Here is a 13,623-nt window from a genome sequence, read left to right as displayed (position 1 = left end):
CTTTTCTGGTGTATCATTTACTGTCGCCGTAATTACAGCTTGCACTAGCTTAAGGGTGGGCTTTGTACACCCACGAGGTTTGGTTTAAAGTTCCTCTTCCATTCCACTACCCTCATTATAACGAATCATGTGTGTATTATTAATCTTATTATTAGTATACGTGCCCTCACTCCGTCCTACTACCAACAATAGAAAGATTATTGCGATTGTTACTAGTTTATTTGATTCGAGGGACCCTCACAGCTGTCATCCCCCTGCTTCACTGTTCTCACACTGTGATTTTGCCCTTGTCAGTTTTGTGGGTTGTTGCTAATATCCTGTGCCTGACAACTACTTGGACCGTTCAGGTTCATCTTCAAGCGATACTCCTGCATTCCCGTCCCACTGCACTGGATATCTATTATACCACTGGTTGACGGACTACCCCGCATTTGGATTATTTTGATACCCCGGGTTAAATCTGTTGTCAAATCTACGCCTCCTGTTAAAATTAGGTGAACCAGTGCTATTCTGTGGCCTGCATTCCGTTCTACTGATTATTGTTAGAAGTACTGTGTTCTTCGTTTCTACCACTGGCGTTGTTATTGTGATTATTGTAAATTGTTATTTTGTCTGTATGGAACGGAATGCCCATTTCCGTTTCCATTGCATTGTGTCGTTTCCTGCTGTATTAGATCTGTAGAATCAAGTATAGATAACAGATCCTCCGTTTCATGTTTCAGTATCTTTATTGACTTTTTCTTGACCTGAATCTGTAATTTTGATATTAGTTATATGAGTACGCCTCTGTTTGACAGGTGTACATCCCAGCATCTAGTAACTTTCGAAATATTTCCGTAGATGCTCTTCCTTAGGGCTGTAAGCTTCCAGATTGTATACTACATTTCCAGATTGTTTACTTCTCTGCTCAGTCGCTCTTGTATACAGGGGGGACCAAAACTTGATCAAAAAAGCTCTTTTAGATTTATCAGAAGCGTAACGGCTCTCTGCCATCTCTGTTGCCCAGAGAGGTCCATAGTCTAATACGTGTGATGTGATAAACTGTATTTTCTGTCGTTCAGACCACTCTGTCGGTAAACTGTTCCTACATACTTTTATGAAAACGAAACACTGGTTTGTCTTTTTGTCTGCCATAAATGTGTGGAGCTACCTACGCTTGATTAAACCTTTGTCTGACATGATAATCGATACTGATGTTGTTTGGTCATTTAATGGGCTATAACCACCCGTGTGTTTTCAATGCTGATTCGTATTTACCTGCAGTATTATATGCACTGCCAATCATATTAATCCTTGCTACTGCATGGTTGGCAAAATTCTTGTTACCTGACACTTTCATTTCTGAGATAAGATTAGTGACATCATGTTGCCACCGTAGTATTTCAGACTTCAGTTTCTCCCTAATCTGTACTAGCTCCATTTCAAAGGCTTCTGTGGATTCACGACTCTTAAAAACCGCTTCTATGATAACATGTCAGTAGCACTTTTCCAATTAGAATTAACTCGTTCTGCTAACTCCGGATATTTTGTCTTCAGCCGGTTATTAAACTCCCCTTCCATCTTTTTTGCTTGAGACACAAAGTGGTTATCTGTGTATTCCTTATGCTCGACGTCTATGTTTTCTAGTTCTGTGGTTAACGCCTGCATGCTATATTTTATTGTGGTTTGAGCTGACCGTAAATCCTGCACATCTGAAACAAAGTTAATCACCACATCTGGTGTAACCGTGTAAGCTTTCTTCATCTCCAAAATTTCGAATTGCATTTGCCCTGAGTTCTCTTTGATTTTAGTATCTAGTTTCTGTTTTATCTGTGTAATGAGTTGCTTATCATGCGTTTTTTGTTTCTGTTCTACATGCGTGATAGCTTCTTTACCGCAAGCCTCCTGCTTCCGGACACGCTCTATATCACGTGTTCTTATTCCCTTAAAAATTTAACAAATGGGTCAGGAATCAAAGAACATACAGGTCCTATTTATCGCTCCACCCACAATGCAGCATTTGTCGAGGTAGATTTTACACTATGTATCTTGTTTGTTCCTGACGTAGTATTCACATAAACATATTCTACTCTTGTGACTTTGCTTCGGCTGTCGTACTTACTGAAACAGATGGTAGATTTTCAATTTCTTCTCTACCTAGATCATGAACACTTTCACGCGGTCCCATATCAGAAGTATCACTAAATTCAAAAATGGTTCAAATGGCTCTGAGCACTATGGAACTTAACCTCTGAGGTCATCAGTCCCCTAGAACTTAGAACTACTTAAACCTAACTAACCTAAGGACATCACACACATCCATGCCTGAGGCAGGATTCAACCTGCGACCGTAGCGGTCCTGCGGTTCCAAACTGTAGCGCCTAGAATCGCACGGCCACACCGGCCGGCACTAAATTCAGTCTTTGCCCTTTTCTGTAACTGAATCATCTCCAAATTAAAGTCACTGTTCTTAGTATTAATCAATTTCTCTTTAACATAAAAAAATAAAATTTCTCTGACAAGAAAAAATTAATGAATTTACAAGTTGGAAGGCTTTCCGTTAAAAATTAACATTCTAACACCATTTCATCTTGTCTGTTCAATATGTGGGCACCTTGCCTCCGAGTATTTGAGAAATCTGTTGCTGATTCCGGATTCAGAATTTATTTAAAAACGCAACACGAACCAGGGACATTCTAATTTAGTGTTTTCTTTAACACAACAAGCGACAGCAACACTCTACGAACTGTCGTCCTTATCTTCCGTAAAATGTCGTAGTCCTGTCGTAAGATCAATATTCCACGACAATAACACAAATTTCTGCTTCTCGGGCTTTTGTACATCAATTACCTTCACTCTGTGCGTGTCCCTATTTCACAAATTTTCATATGTCATTAAGTATCTGAGCGTTAACAATTACGATCAAATTATTTATTACTGTCGACAAGGAGTGAGGGTTCGGCCTGTTATTTACTGGAAATAAGATCGCACACATGACGACGTTGTAATGTTGTACTTCCAAATATGCTACCAGCGACGCTAATTGCAAAATGGCCTAAATTAACGACTTTATCTAAATTTGCTTAAATATTTGACATGGAGGATTTCCTAGGATACTACTGGAATAATAATAAAAAAGACATATAATACATACATTTTAAATTAGTTCCTCTAAAAATCATTTTACATAAACACCCATCGATCAGGTCAGAACAATACAAAAGTCAGTATGTAAGTGTTACATCGTAACAAAAATGAAGAGGACCACACCAGTTTATATACACTACTTTCTCGAAGTCCTCTGTTAATTCTGTCAGGTAATATTTCACTGTTCCTGTTCAGAAAAATTTATTTGTGTTGTTCGCATTTCGTGGATTACATAAATATTCAATATATGATAGTTCCGTTTCATATTGCTTCGTAACGTTACGTTTAGATGTACGCTGGAGAACCTAAGAAATTGGTACCTGCCTAATATCGTATAGGGCCCCCACGAGCACCCAGAAGCGCCACAACACGACGTGGCATGGACTCGGCTAATGTCTGAAGTTGTCCTGGAGGTAACTGACACCATGAATCCTCTGGGATGTCCACAAATCTGTATGAGTTCGAGGTGCAGGAGGTCTTTTCTGAACAGCACGTTGCAAGACATCACTGATATGGTCAATAACGTTCATCTCTGGGGATTGTGGTGTTCAGCGGAAGTGTGTTGAGAGTTAACGAGAATTTCGCTCTTATTTAAGTATATGGCCGAAAGAGTCAGCCTTCAGGAATTGTGAAACGAACCCTGTCGACCAGGACCGGATGCCACAAAGGGCTCAGATTCATCACGAGATGGGGAAACTCACAGGCGTCTATTGTCTACTGAGGCCTAAGCGCTGCAGTGTGTGAGTGAGACAGACGAGAACCTACGTCATAGGGAAACCCTGCAGAAGGCTTTTGTGGCCAAGGAGACGTAGCAGTGTTAAATAAGGCGGACCTAAGAGTGGCCATAAAGGGAAATATAAACAAAAAATATTTAATTCTGTAGTAACGCAGGGAATCAAGCCACAGTAATTTTAATCTGCCATCCTCCATAAATTTTCATGGTGATCCCAATAAAACTTGAATATTGATCATATCTATAATAGTTTAGGATTTACTATTTCACCTACGTGATTATTCTGCTATTCACAATGAAGTGCCTGGCAGAGGGTTAAATGAACCACCTTCAAGCTGTCTCTCTACAGTTCCACTCCCGAACGGCGCGCGGGAAAAACGAGCACTGAAATTTTTCTGTGCAAGCCCTGATTTCTCTTATGTAGGTGGGTGCTAACAGAATGTTTTCGCAATCGGAGGAGAAAGCTGGTGATTGAAATTTCATGAGTAGGTCCCGTCGCAACGAAATATGCCTTTGTTTTAATGACTGCCATTCCAGTTCACGTATGATGTCTGTGGCACTATCTCCCCTACTTCGCGATAATACAAAATGAGCTGCCCTTCTTTGTACTTTTTCGATGTCATACGTCAGTCTCATCTGATGCGGATCCCACACTGCACAGCAGTACTCCAGAATCAGGTGGACAAGCCTGTTGTACGCAGTCTCTTTAGTAGACCTGTTGCACCTTCTAAGTGTTCTGCCAATGAATCGCAATCTTTGGTTGGCTCTACCCACAACATTATCTATGTGATCGTTAAAATTTAGGGTATTTGTAATTGTAATCCCTAAGTATTTACTTGAATTTGCAGCCTTCACATTTGTGTGTCTTATCGCGTAATCGAAATTATCGGATTTCTTTTAGTACTCATGTGAATAACTTCACACTTTTCTTTATTCAGGGTCAATTGCCACTTTTCGCACCATACAGATATCTTATCTAAATCATTTTGCAATTCGGTTTGGTCATCTGATGACTTTACAAGACGGTTAATGAAAGCATTATCTGCAAACAATCTTAGACGGCTACTGAGATTTTCTCCTATGTCGTTAATATAGATAAGGACAATAGAGGGCCTATAACACTTCCTTGGGGAACGCCTGATATTATTTCTGTTTTACTCAGAACTGTCACCTTTCTATCAGGAAATCACGAATCCAGTCACACAACTGAGGTGATATTCCATAGGCACGGTGTCGATAGCCTTATGGAAATCTAAAAATACGAAATCAATATGACATCCTCTGTCGATAGCACTCATTACTTCATGAGCTACTTGTGTTTCGCAAGAACGATATTTTCTGAATCCGTGCTGACTATGTGTCAGTAAATCGTTTTCTTCGAGGTACTTCATAATGTTCGATACAGTATATGTTCCAAAACCCTACTGCAAAACGACGTTAGTGATATGGGCCTGTAATTCAACGGATTACTCCTACTTTCCTTTTTGGTCTTTGATGTGACTTGAGCAATTTTCCAGTCTTTAGGTACGGATCTTTCTGTGAGCGAGCGGTTGTATATAATGGCTAAATATGGAACTAATGTATCAGCATACTCTGAGAGGAATCTGACTGGTATACAATCTGAGCCGGAAGCCTTGCTTTTGTTAAGTGATTTAAGCTGCTTTGCGACACCGAAGATATCTGTTCCTATGTTTCTCATCTTGGCAGTTGTTCTTGATTGGAATTCAGGAATATTTACTTCGTCTTCTTTGGTGAAGGAGTTTCGGAAAATCGTGTTTAATAACTTTGCTTTAGTATTACTGTCATCAGTAACTTCACCGTTGTTATCACGCAGTGAAGGTATTGATTGCGTCTTGCCGCTGGTGTGCTTCATGTATGACCAGAATCTTTTTGGGTTTTCTGCCAGATTTCAAGACAGAGTTTCGTTGTGGAAATTACTGAAAGCATCTCGCATTAAAGTACGAGCTATATTTTGAACTTCCGCAAAACTTTGCTAGTCTTGGGTATTAAGCGTTCATTTAAATTTGGCATGCTTTTTTCGCTGTTTCTGCAACAGCGATCTGACCCGTTTTGTGTACCATTGGGGATCAGTACCATCACTTATTAATTTATATGGTACATATCTCTCAATTGCTCTCGATGCTATCTCGTTGAAATCATTCCCCAACTTTTCTACGCTTACATGATCAGATCGGAAGGAATGTAGACTGTCTCTTAAAAAGGCGTTAAGAGCATCTTTATGACATTTTTGAAATAGATATACTTTGTGTTTCTTTTTCATGGTTGTGGGAGCTACGGTAGTCAACCTAGTAGCTACTGTCTTGTGGTCGCTAATCCCTGTATTCGTCACGATACTTACTATTTGTCCGGGATTATTTGTTGCTAAGAGGTCAAGTAGGCTTGCGCAACCATTTACGCTTCAAGTGGGCTCATGAACTAATTGTTCAAAATAATTTTCCGAGAAAGCATTCTGTACAATTTCGAATGACGTTTTATGCCTGTCGCCGGCTTTAAACGTATAATTTTTCCAGCATATCGAGGGCAGATTAAAACCAGCGCCCACTATAATTGTATAAGTGGGGTACCTATCAGAAATGAGACTCAACTTTTCTTTGAACTGTTCAGCAACTATATCTTCTGAATCGGGGTGTCGGTAAACCACCCAATTAAGAGTTAGTCCGATTGCCAAGTATAACCTTATCTATACTATTTCGTAGGAACTACCTACTTCAATGTCACTACATGGCAAACTACTTCTGACAGCAATAAATACTTCACCACCAAATCGTATTTACGCTATCCTTCCTGAACACTTAGATCATTAAAAAAAAAAAATTCTGCTGAACTTATTTCCAGCTTTAGCCAGCTTTCTGTACCTATAACTATTTGAGCTTCAGTGCTTTCTATTAGGGCTTGGAGGTCTGGTTGTTTCCCAACACAGCTACGACAATTTACGACTACAGTACCGATCGTTTCTACAACAAACTTGCTGTGTTTTACCTGCCCCCTTTCAGACGGACGCCCATTCTGTGGTTCCCTGAGTCCCTCTAATCTAAAAAACCGCCCAGTCCCTTCCACACAGCCCCCACTACCCGTGTAGCCAATTCCTGTGTGTAGTGGACTCCTGACCTATTAAGCGGAACCCGAAAACAGGCCACCAGATGGCGCAAGTCAAGGTTCAAATGGTTCAAATGGCTCTGAGCACTATGGGACTTAACATCTATGGTCATCAGTCCCCTAGAACTTAGAACTACTTAAACCTAACTAACCTAAGGACAGCACACAACACCCAGCCATCACGAGGCAGAGAAAATCCCTGACCCCCCCGGGAATCGAACCCGGGAACCCGGGCGTGGGAAGCGAGAACGCTACCGCACAACCACGAGATGCGGGCGCAAGTCAAGGAATCTGCAGCCTACACGGTTACAGAACCCCCTGAGCATCTGATTCAGACCCTCCACTCGGCTCTGCACCAAAGGACCATAGTCGGTTCTACCGATGATGCCGCAGAGGGTGAGCTCCACCTTAATCTTGCATGCAAGACTGGCAGTCTTTACAATTTTCGCTAGCCGCCCAAAACCAGAGTGAATCTCCTCCGATCCAAAGCGACATACGTCATTGGTACCGTCATGAGCCACCACCTGCAGTTGGCTGCAGATATATTAAGCCACTGCTTAATACAAATATTTTTCTTGGGGGCCTTTAAACAAGGACTAGTTAAGCCACTACCTACACCGGACGTTGCCACGTCGCTCTCTCATTACCGACTTATTTGCATTCTTCCTGCGCTGTAGAAGGCCTTAAGATACATAGTCCACGACCAGTGAACAAAGTACACAATTCCAGATAACCTACCAGACAATTACTAATCAGGCTTTTATAAATATCAGCCGGCCGAAGTGGCCGTGCGGCTCTAGGCGCTGCAGTCTGGAACCGCGAGACCGCTACGGTCGCAGGTTCGAATCCTGCCTCGGGCATGGATGTGTGTGATGTCCTTAGGTTAGGTAGGTTTAACTAGTTCTAAGATCTAGGGGACTAATGACCTCTGCAGTTGAGTCCCATAGTGCTCAGAGCCTTTTATAAATATCACAGCACAACATCAGCCTATACAGGGTGAGTCACCTAACGTTACCGCTGGATATATTTCGTAAACCACATAAAATATAGACGAATCGATTCCACAGACCGAACGTGAGGAGAGGGGCTAGTGTAATTGGTTAATATAAACCATAAAAAAATGCACGGAAGTATGTTTTTTAACACAAACATACGTTTTTTTAAATGGAACCCCGTTAGTTTTGTTAGCACATCTGAACATATAAACAAATACGTAATCAGTGCCGTTTGTTGCATTGTAAAATGTTAATTACATCCGGAGATATTGTAACCTAAAGTTGACGCTTGAAACATTGTCCTCACTTCATTGCAGGGGCCCAAACAGCTGCAACATACATCGCGTTTCTACAGAATGATATGCCAACGTTGCTCGAAAATGTCCCACTGGAAACGCGTCGACGTATGTGGTATCAGCATGATGATGCACCTGCACATTCCGCAATTAACACTAGGCTGACCCTTGACAGGATGTTCAACAGGTGTTTCATAGGACGTGGAGGACGCATAAATTGGCCAGCCCGTTCTCCTGATCTTACACCTCTGGACTTCTTTCTGTGGGGTACGTTAAAGGAGAATGTGTACAGTGATGTGCCTACAACCCCAGAGGATGTGAAACAAAGTATTGTGACAGCCTGCGGCGACATTACACCTCATTACGGCAGAGATTGCAGTTGTGTGCAGCAAATGATGGCCACCACATTGAACATCTATTGGCCTGACATGTCGGGACACACTCTATTCCACTCCGTAATTGAAAACGGAAACCACGTGTGTACGTGTACCTCACCCCTCATGGTAATGTACATGTGCGTCAGTGAAAAAGACCAATAAAAATGTGTTAGCATGTGGACGTAATGTGCTGCTCCAGTCTCTTCTGTACCTAAGGTCCATCACCGTTCCCATTGGATCCCTACGTAATTCGGTGCTCTCCGATACACACGATCGAACAGCGGAGGAGTGGTACTCAAGCGTCAACTTTAGGTTACAATATCTCCGGATGTAATTAACATTTTACAATGCAAGAAATGGCACTGATTACGTATTTGTTTATATGTTCAGATGTGCTAACAATACTAATGGGGTTCCTTTTTAAAAAACGTAGGTTTGTGTTAAAAAACATACTTCCGTGCAGTTTTTTATGGTTTGTATTAACCAATTACACTAGCCCCTCTCCTCACGTTCGGTCTGTGGAAACGATTCGTCAGTATTTGATGTGGTTTACAAAATATATCCAGCGGTAATGTTAGATGACTCACCCTGTATAAAGGTAACAGATGACCTGAAGCTTGCCATGGATACTCAAGAGGCGACTATCATGTAGTTCTTAAGACTTCCGCAAAGCCTTTGACACGATCGTTTTCGATAGTTTACTTGCCAAACTAAGCAGCCTAAATTTCTCGCCAAGTGCAGTGTTGTGGTTTCACTTATATCGGACCTCTCGCCATCAATGCGTCATGTCCGACCCCTTGAAGTCACAGTGGAGGTAGGTAGTATCAACCACTCCCAAATGTTTGGCATTAGGCCTACACTCTTTTTACTGTATGTCAATGATGTATCCTCAGTTTCGTCCTACTGCAATACCATATATACACTGATGGCCATTAGTTATATCTAATTTCAAAACCAATAAACCTGAATACAGCTATCGAGAATCTCAAGACTGACCTCAGTGTACACTTCAAAAATGGCATGGGATATAGGATTTAATCTCACCCTATACAAAGCGCAAGCGGTGCTGGTTACTCATTCTAGGGGCATTAGCCATAGGTATTAGGAGCCCCTGGCATTTTTAATCCTAAATGGGACAAATATCTACTTCTCTCCCTCGTAAAAGCGTCTAGGAGTGAAGACAGATGAAAAACTAATACAGACTTAACGCATAATGTTGCAATGTATAAGAAGGCATCAACATTTCTCCATGCCCTAAAAAACCATAGAAAGAATATACCTTCTGACTTGAAAAGGGAACTTGATCAAACACTTTCAGTTTTTGACCTGAGAAAGGAACTTGTACAAACGCTTACACTTCCAATCATTGATTACAGCGGTGTTATCCAGCAAGGCCTTTAATAAGAAATCTCACGGCTCCGAAAACTGCTCATGAATGCGTATGTTCGTTATACTCGTACATGTGATTTTCGACTCTTTGATCACAGTTCATCATTATATGCACCGCTTTCCCGGCTGCCTGCAGGCAAGCTCTGAGATTTCCACACCCTCTATCTTCTCTACTGCTTTATCAATAAAAGCTATGCCTCATCTCCCTTCTCGGCCTCAACTCTCTTGTCTGAATGACATGGCAGGGACATCCGTTCCTGTCATAGTAAAGCTCCATCTGTCCGACTACATGATTCAGCCACTTTCCCGAAGTCCTTCTCACAAGGGAACCTCCCCTTCGCACCCCCCCTCAGATTTAGTTATAAGTTGGCACAGTGGATAGGCCTTGTTAAACTGAACACAGATCAATTGAGAAAACAGGAATAAGTTGTCTGGAACTGTGAAAAAATAAGCAAAATATACAAACTGAGTATTCCATGGGTCCCATAGACAACATCATGGAGAATGTGAACTCAGGAGCGCCGTGGTCCCGTGGTAGCGTGAGCAGCTGTAGAACGAGAGGTTCTTGGTTGAAGTCTTCCCTCAAGTGAAAATTTTACTTTCTTTATTTTTGCATAGTTATTATCTGTCCGTTCGTTCATTGACGTCTCTGTTCACTGTAATAAGTTTAGTGTCTGTGTTTTGCGACCGCATCGCAAAACCGTGCGATTAGTAGACGAAAGGACGTGCCTCTCCAATGGGAACCGAAAACATTTGATCGCAAGGTCATAGGTCAACCGATTCCTCCACAGGAAAACACATCTGAAATATTCTATACGACACTGGTGACGGCATGTGCGTCACATGACAGGAATTTGTTGTCTACCCACCTAACTTGTACACTTGGCGAATGGGTAAAAAGATTCTTCTACCTTGCCCGATTTAGGTTTACTTGTGGATGTGATAATCTCTCCCAAAAAAGTGATGAAAACATAAGAGTTTGTCACATAAACTGAAAATAAAAAGTTAAACTTCTCACTCGATGGAAGATTTGAACAAAGGACCTTTCGTTCCGCAGCTGCTCACGTTACCACGAGACCACGGCGCTCCTGCATTCCCAGTGTCCTTGATGTTGCTTATCTTCCCATGACCTACTCAGTTTGTATATCTTGCTTATTTTTTCACAGTTCCGCACAACTTCTTCCTGTTTTCTCAATTGATCTGTGTTCAGTTTTTCAAGGCCTGTCCACTGTGTCAACTTATAACTAAATCTGAGGGGGGTGCGATGGGGAGGTTCCCTTGTCAGTAGCAGAATCCCGGCTCTGGAATAACCTCCCGCATTATACTACGGAGAACTGAGTGACATGTCCATATTCAGAAGACAGTTAATGAAATACATAGTGTGGCAGCACAAATGACTACCATGGTCCCTGCAAACACTCGATAATCCTGTACATTCTTCTTTCCATCCAGGTATTTCTCATTTCCGAATATTCTTAGCTGGTGCTGTCTCGTTAAATTCCCTTTTCCCAGAACTCGCTATATCTGAAAACATGTGTTTTACACATCTATAAACTCTTTTTATATCTGCCACTATCATTATCTCCATTATTGCCATTTTCATTATTATTATGATCATTTCTTTCTTTTCTCAGACGTTATGTCTGCTCAAAAATGAAAAGTGACGCGGACCTTGATCAAGCGTGACTTCCTTTTAACTGTACAGTATATGTTATATTGCATTTAGGAACTTTCGGGTAATTGAACATGTATCAATAATTACGGATTTCTGTAGTTGTATATATAAGTTTGGATGTAGTTGTATTTCGTAGATGTACTGGTGGATATTGTGTGGTATGACTCCTGTAGTTCATAGTATAATTGGTATAATGTCAACTTTATCCTGATGCCACATGTCCTTGTCTTCCTCAGCCAGTTGGATGTATTTTTCAATTTTTTTCTCCTGTTTTCTTTTGCATATTTGTTGTATTGGGTATGGATATTTCGATTAGTTGTGTTAATTTCTTCTTTTCATTGGTGAGTATGATGTCAGGTTTGTTATGTGGTGTTGTTTTATCTGTTATAATGGTTCTGTTCCAGTATAATTTGTATTCATCATTCTCCAGTACATTTTGTGGTGAATGCTTGTATGTGGGAACGTGTTGTTTTATAAGTTTATGTTGTAAGGCAAGCTGTTGATGTATTATTTTTGCTACATTGTCATGTCTTCTGGGGTATTCTGTATTTGCTAGTATTGTACATCCGCTTGTGATGTGATCTACTGTTTCTGTTTGTTGTTTGCAAAGTCTGCATTTATCTGTTGTGGTATTGGGATCTTTAATAATATGCTTGCTGTAATATCTGGTGTTTATGGTTTGATCCTGTATTGCAATCATGAATCCTTCCGTCTCACTGTATATATTGCCTTCTGTTAGCCATGTGTTGGATGCGTCTTGATCGATGTGTGTCTGTGTTAGATGATACGGGTGCTTGCCATGTAGTGTTTTCTTTTTCCAATTTACTTTCTTCGTATCTGTTGATGTTATGTGATCTAAAGGGTTGTAGAAGTGGCTATGAAATTGCAGTGGTGTAGCCGATGTATTTATATGAGTGATTGCTTTGTGTATTTTGCTAGTTTCTGCTCGTTCTAGAAAGAATTTCCTTAAATTGTTTACCTGTCCACAATGTAGGTCTTTTATATCGATAAATCCCCTTCCTCCTTCCTTTCTGCTTTATGTGAATCTTTCTGTTGCTGAACGTATGTGATGTATTCTATATTTGTGGTGGCATTGTGATCGTGTAAGTGTATTGAGTGCTTCTAGGTCTGTGTTACTCCATTTCACTACTCCAAATGAGTAGGTCAATATTGGTATAGCATAAGTATTTATAGCTTTTGTCTTGTTTCTTGCTGTCGATTCTGTTTTCAGTATTTTTGTTAGTCTTTGTCTATATTTTTCTTTTAGTTCTTCTTTAATATTTGTATTATCTATTCCTATTTTTTGTCTGTATCCTAGATATTTATAGGAATCTGTTTTTTCCATCGCTTCTATGCAGTCGCTGTGGTTATTCAATATGTAATCTTCTTGTTTAGTGTGTTTTCCCTTGACTATGCTATTTTTCTTACATTTGTCTGTTCCAAAAGCCATATTTATATCATTGCTGAATACTTCTGTTATCTTTAGTAATGGATTGAGTTGTTGATTTGTTGCTGCCAGTAGTTTTAGATCATCCATATATAGCAAATGTGTGATTTTGTGTGGGTATGTTCCAGTAATATTGTACCCATAATTTGTATTATTTAGCATGTTGGATAGTGGGTTCAGAGCAAGGCAGAACCAGAAAGGACTTAATGAGTCTCCTTGGTATATTACACACTTAATCTGTATTGGCTGTGGTGTGATATTATTTGAATTTGTTTGTATATAAGTGTGGTTTTCCAATTTTTCATTACTATGTTTAGGAACTGTATCAATTTAGGATCTACTTTATATATTTCCAATATTTGTAGTAACCATGAGTGAGGTACACTATCAAAAGCTTTTTGGTAATCAATGTATGTGTAGTGTAGCGACCTTTGTTTAGTTTTAGCTTGATATGTCAACTCTGCATCT

This window comes from Schistocerca serialis, chromosome 3 (genome assembly GCF_023864345.2).
Source record: "Schistocerca serialis cubense isolate TAMUIC-IGC-003099 chromosome 3, iqSchSeri2.2, whole genome shotgun sequence".
NCBI lineage: Eukaryota > Metazoa > Arthropoda > Insecta > Orthoptera > Acrididae > Schistocerca > Schistocerca serialis.
The sequence above is the reverse complement of the archived record's forward strand: the minus strand, read 5'-3'. Positions refer to the sequence as shown.